Here is a 6982-nt window from a genome sequence, read left to right on the forward strand (position 1 = left end):
TATTTTCTTGGGATCTCAGGAAATTTAATGCAAACTTGCTGAAAGATGACGAGTTCTGTAAGCAGTTTCTCGAGGCTATAGATAAAATAACAACTCAAAACTTAGATAGTTGGGGACATAAATGGGAAGTTTGTAAGCAAACAATTAAATTAAAAGCACTTGAAAGGGCCAGTGTTTTGAGACACGCGGAAAAAGAAATTGAGTCCCGTCTTAGATGGAATCTGCAGCAATTATTGGAAGCGGAAAGTACACAACCGGTTACTTCTCAGAAGACATAAAAAGCATGAAGCAAAAATTTGAGTTGATAGACCAAGAGCGATACAAGGGAGCATTGATTCGTGCCAGAGCTGAGTACTTGTGCACAGGTGAAATGCCAACAAAACGTGCCTTGGGAGTCGAAAAGAAATATGCTTCACAAAATGAAATAACAGAAATAGAACATAATGGGTCATTGCTTACCAACACGGAAAAAATAGCAAGTTCTTTTTTAGGATATTAGAAATTACTGTTTTCTCGTGGTCAAGTTGACGCTGATCGATTCAAAAATGACTTCGTTTCACTGATGCCAACATTAGACGACGAAACCAAGGAAATATTAGAAGTACCCATAACAGCAGAGGAGGTTAAGGAGGCGATTGATCGTTTAAATAATGGCAAGTCACCGGGGCCGGATGGCTTAGGCGCTGCATTGTACAAGGCGTTTAAGGGGGTTATCGCACCAGTTTTGACTGAAGTATACAACGAGACTTATGAGAAAAAACATCTTCCGCCGTCCTTTCTGTCAGCACACATGGTCTTAATACCAAAAACTGAAGACCCAATCAAATTGCGTGATGTTACATCGTATAGACCCATTTGTCTGACAAACATAGATTATAAAAAATTAATGAAAGTATTGGCTAACAGGTTGCAGACAGTAATGAAAGATTTAGTCGGTCCGCACCAAACGTGCGGAATAAAAGGAAGGACAATTATGACAAACATACACATAGCACGATCAATCCTTGAATGCTGTGACGCAATGCAACGCAGTGTCGCCATGCTGCAGGTTGACCTTGAGAAGGCATTCGACCGCGTGCCGCATGACTTGCTTCTATCTATACTTGATTATGTGAATGTAGGCAATGTGATCAGCGAAGGTGTGCGGATGGCTTACGCCGGATGTACAACGAGACTGATAATAAACAAATCAGTAGGAGAGCGCATACCGGTACAGCGCTCAGTAAGACAAAGGTGCCCGTTATCACCGCTTCTCTTGTATATATATTGAACCTTTTTGTCTAAGCGTAATTAGGAACGAAGCGATACGAGGATTCAACTTATATAAAGCCGAGGTCAGCCTTCGTGCTTACGCTGATGACATTGCAGTTTTCTGTGTTGATCATGAAAGTGAAATGCACACTGTCAATGCTGTAAAAAGTTGGCCGCATATCTGCTTGCTTCGCTGCAAATGACATCGAAAGACGATAGTCTTCTGCCACCCCTGATAAGTAACACCCTCTCTTGTCCACCCTCCCACCCCTCACGCTCTTCCCCTCCCCTCTCACTCCTCCCATGATGGATGCAATGGAGATTTTGCTGAATTCAATTCAAATTTACCGCGTTCGCCCTGCTCTCGCGCCATCTGTTGGGACCTTTTATTACCGTTGACTTAAAGCCGGCTGCAGAGCCGCGGCTTCAGTCGGCTTCTTTTAACGCGTAGCGTTTCCTACACCATTTCTAACGCATTCGATGCCATTTCTAACGCATTGATTTTTCATTTACTAACGCAAAAACCAGTACAATATGTATTCCTAATTAAATGAACGCTACGGATTACGGTTATGTGCCTCCAAACTCTCTACTGCTAAATTAGCCATCCTATACTCCGTTTCATACATCAGCCAGGTGCAACGCTGTAAAAGCTGCGCAAGAAGTACGACCATTAAAATGTATTACTCCGTGCGTTCCGTCTATGCAGCGGTCTATGGCGTTTGCTCGCGCGAGCTTGCACGTGAGGCTGCAGCGACGGGCTGCAAATAAAACGCGCATAGCATGGCGTTTTCAGCGCAGCTTAAGAAACTAGGGTCTTTAGAGTTACGTATCTATGTATTTTCTATTAAAGGAACACACCTCCTAATACTTACCTAGTGATGTTGCGCCTCAGATATGCGTAATATTTACTTTGTGATCGATAACGTTCACAAGTATGAACAGCCGTACCAGTTTAAGTAGTGTGGGCGGTAAGCAAGTGGTCCAATTTTGGCCGGGTGGCTGAATCGGGTGACAGACAGACAAACAGACAGACAGACAGACAGACCAAATTTTCAGCGTTTAAGTTCCCCAAGAAAGACTATCGTCTTTAAAAGTTTTTGTCAGGCAAGTGGTAGTGCTGTAAACTGGGACAAATGCCTTGGGTTTTGGCATGGGGAATGGGACGTTGCTCCTAGGGTGTTTATGAATATTAAATGGCAAGAAACACCGACAAAATACTTAGGTGTGCCCCTGCAGTACTACTGTGACAGCGAGCCTTATTGGAAAAAACAAAGAGAAGTGTTGCGTGAAAAAGCACAGAAATGGAAAGGCTGGGATAAGTCCATTTTCGCACGGGCCACGACTTGCAACATATTTCTCGTAAGCAAGCTATGGTATGTAATGCAGGTCTTACATTGCAGCAGGTTAAATGTACAAAAAATGCACAGAGTGTTCGCGGTCTTTATTTGGAGCTCCGTATGGGGAAAAACGAGCCGTACAAATCTGTTTAAAAGAGTGCGTGATGGTGGGCTTGGTTTAGTACATCTGTATGTAAGACAACTTGTCAGTCGATATGTTTTTCTCCGAGATGTAGATGACACGTTTCTCAGAACTATGATTCAACTAAGGCTGGGTAAAGTGCTACCGGAATTTGTTGTGTCTTCGGTGTGTGAGCAAGGACCAGCACGGGGATGTCTAATAGAAGTGGTTACATCTTTCCGTTTCTTATGGGTACGCTTTTCTTTGCAATACTTGACCGAGGTGTCACGTAAGAAACTGTATAAAGACCTCGTTGATGTGTTATTTCCAGTGCCATTGTACCGTGAATTATACTGTGTAGGCCCAGGAAAAGATGTCTTGAAACGCGTTAAAAGAATGCTTGTTGCGTCAGGGGTTAAAACCTTTTTTTTTAAGCTGCACACGGGAACCTTACCCGTTAAAACATGGTTAGAAGACAGGGGTTTATTTGTTCCATGGGGTACTAACTGTTTATTATGCAAAAAACCAGAGACCATTGAACACGTGTTTTTAGATTGCTGGAGCGGGGTGTTCTTCTGGGAGATCTTACAGAGAACTCTGAAAAAAGAGTTGCCATTAAATCCGCATGGAATCCGTTATCTCTCGGTTCAAAACGATGATGGCGTGCCTTTTGATCTTGTCATGCTCCTGGGCCTGCAAAGCATATGGCGAACGCGGACGGCTGCACACAATGCAGATATTGATGTGCGACCCGTTCGCGAACATTTTTGCGAATCTGTGTCCCATTTTGTCGAAGTGCAGAAGGTGCAGACGTTTGTACCGGATTGGGTTCCTATATTGGAACTTTTGTTGCATATGCCGAAATACTGATTACATGTAGTCAGCAAACAGCTGACGGTTCACCGATATAAGATCCTGTTAGTATGTTCTTCTGCGCTCGTCAGATCTGTGACATACGAGGCAAAAAGAAAAAAAAATCTTCGTGGCGTAGTGGCTAGCGCCGCGCTTTCGGAGGCGAGGGGTCCCTGGTTCGATTCCGCGCTACAGACACAACTTTCGGAATTTTTTTCTTTCATAAAAGTAGACGTGGCTACCTACTACGACTACTACTACTACTACTACTACATACTACGGAGGAGGGACAGACCCACACCCTAAGGAGCTTCGCCCCTAAAAACGCGCTGGTTTCACACTGGAAGGCACTAGAAGAAGCTAGTTTTTGAAATAAGTATGGCCTTGGAAATCTGTTCTTGAATGACGTGTCGAAGCATGGCAGCCGACGGAATTGGTTGCCGCAGTTGCTGCTGCTGTGGGAGCTCCTGACGCTGAGGAAACCGCAGGAGAGACAGTTGACGAGCCACCTCCACACGCAGAAAGTCTTATTTGTGCGAGAAGGTATGAGTGGTCAGGCATGACGTCCAGTGCAACGAGTGGTTGCTTAGTCTGAGATGAACGTCGGGGGAGAGCCTGCTGCCTGCTTAATTTGCCATAGCTGTGGCACAGCGTTACCACTTAAGACACAGTGCCAGTGGACTTCGCAAGAAGCATTTGAAAGACATTGTGGTCAACACCCCTCATAATATGGTGTATTTTGACACTGTCGCTCACTGAGGCATCGACGCGCCTGCAGAGGTCAATTCTATCCTCGATATAGGTGGTAAAAGTTTCATTTGGTTCCTGCGTCCGTGTGCGCAGGTGTACTTCGGCGCGTAACTTCCGTGCGGCAGGGAGACCGAAAACGGTGGATATTGCCTCCTTGAAAGCGGACCAGCTCTCAAACTCAGATTCGTGGTTCGTATACCACAGCTTCGTCATGCTAGCCAGGTAAAAGTTCATGGTACTCAACTTAGCAGCGTAATCCCACTTGTTGGGTCCACAAAAGTTGTCGTAGGACTTCAGCCAGTCCTCGACGTCCTGGTCTTCCGTGCCCGAAAATACCGGGTGGTCTCGCTGGCGAACCGGGCCGGAGCAAATGGCGGCCGGGAGAGGTGGCGTCTGTTGGGCAGCGTCAGCTTGCATGCTCGAGTGCAACGTGTGGGATCGGAGTTCCAGGGTGCCGGCGATGTGCGTACCCAGCACCTCCACCAAATGTAAAGAGGCTTATTGGACGAGTCTAACAAACAGGCGGTAGCTCGGAAAAGTACACAGGGAGAACAAGATGGTGGTGTTCATACGCCGATCTCATGCCTTCTGCTCGTGATGATGATCGCTGAGCCCGGGATGTCATTGTCTTCATTTCCTCATTATTCGTTTATTAATATCACTTTAGTTTTCTGAGGAATATTTTGTTTTGCTTGCTCGCATGAAATCATGTGTAATGGGCCCCGTCCATCTCCAACACATCCGCGCCCCCAAGATCTGTGACAACATTGGCGAGCCTGCCAGTATTTACTTCCGGCCCTGTCACTGATCTTGGTGGTCTACAGATGAAGTGGGAATATTTGGCGGCGATAACTAAAAATTGAAACCTGTCAAAGGAGGAGGCGATGACCTTTTTAGAGTATGATCAGCAAAAGAAGGAAAATCAGCACTAAAGAGAAAAAGAAATCTTAGAGATAAAGATTAAGCTAGCAGAAATGAATGCAGATTCCCGCGAGGCCACTAGCACACCAAGGGCGGCGTCATCTGACTCACCTTCTCCCAAACTAAGCCAAATTTGCCCCAGGAAACAAATGGCACACTTCCGTGAACGAAGGGATGACATAGATGCGTATTTACATCTATTCGAGAGGATCGCAGTCGGGCAAGGTTGGGAGAAGAGCGAGTGGGCCAGCGCCGTAAGCCTGCGTTTGGTAGGGGAGGCTCTGAGTGTGTTTGGCTGCATGCCAGCAGAGGAGTCACGTGACTAGGAAAAGGTCAAAAAAGCTTAATTTCAGAATTTCAGGCTGACCGTCGAAGGGTCTCGTGAGAAGTAGGTCTTGCCCTGAGGATTATGAAACTGACGTGTGCCGCCTTGCGAATTATTTGACAGGTAGATGGACCTGTCAGGAACAGAAAAAAAAAACATACGAGGGTGTTCGCGACAGGATTCTGGGCCAGCAATTTCTGGTCCAATGTAGCAATAGGTTGACGATATTTATTAAAGAGCGAAAGCTACACGTTGTGGAAGAAATGGCCGATGATGCAGACCAGTTTTGGAGGCACAACGATTAAGTAATCTAGGAAAGGGGATTAGAGATTCTCCCACTTCAGAAGATGAGTTAAGCGACAGAACCGAGATGAGTGGGCGCAGGGCACAGCAGAGATGTTTCTTCTGTGACCGTCCCGGTCATCAAGCAGTTCATTTCGTGCTGGACGTGAAGACCAACGTGAGCGGATATATTGTGAATGGTGTAACAAGAGCGGACACAAAATGCAGACGCAGATCACAACAAGTGTCAGCGGTTATAGCGCCTATAGTGAAACTCTCGAAGTTCGGAGGTCCGAAGAAAAGGAGAGATTAGAGGTTATAAGTGTAGCCATTGTCGACAGGAAGGAGTGAGATATGTCAGTGGTAGAAGGTAAAGTAGAAGGAAAGAAGGCTACGGTGTTAAGAGACACGGGTTAATAGATAGATAAATAGATAAACTTTATTACAAAGATAGAGTTTTGTCTTGCCCCGAAGGGGCATCGCTAATGGTCGGGGGCCCTAGTCCAGGGCTCCGCTGGCTCTTGCCATCTTCTCTGCTCTCTGGATCAGCTTGAGCTGGTCGTCGAGGGCCGAGCTGGACAGCAGTGCCTCCCATTGCTCCCTCGTGGTGTTCGTGTCATGGTGTTCTATGTTGTGTAGCGTGCACTCCCACGTAATGTGGTATAGGGTTGGTGTGGCCCCACACAACGGGCATTCGATCCCGTAGGCTGTGGGGTGCATGCGATGTAATATGTGTAGGTTCGTATAAGTGCCTGTCTCGAGCCTACGCCAGGCAGCGGCATCCTCCGTCTTTAGTATTCGATGTTGTGGGGGATATCGCAAGCGACTCCCTCTGTGGTAGTTCAGGATTGCTGAATACTCGGAGTCAATTTGGTCTGGGTGATCTGCAGTCGGCGTGATGAGTGCTCGGTTATGTTCAAATTCTCGAGCTGCTCTGTCGGCATACAGGTTACCCGTGATGGCAGCGTGGCCCGGTATCCAATTGATGGTTTGGATGGTGTTGTCATCAGTGTCCTCTTTGGGTATTTGGGCTAGGACTTGTGCCGCAGGTCTTGCGATTCTTCGCTGTAGGAAGTTGCGGCAGGCCTGCTGGGAATCCGTGAGGAACGTCAGTGCTTTGTTTGGGAGTTGGCTTTCGCG

The sequence above is a fragment of the Dermacentor silvarum genome, chromosome 3, assembly GCF_013339745.2.
Source record: "Dermacentor silvarum isolate Dsil-2018 chromosome 3, BIME_Dsil_1.4, whole genome shotgun sequence".
Taxonomy (NCBI): Eukaryota; Metazoa; Arthropoda; class Arachnida; order Ixodida; family Ixodidae; genus Dermacentor; species Dermacentor silvarum.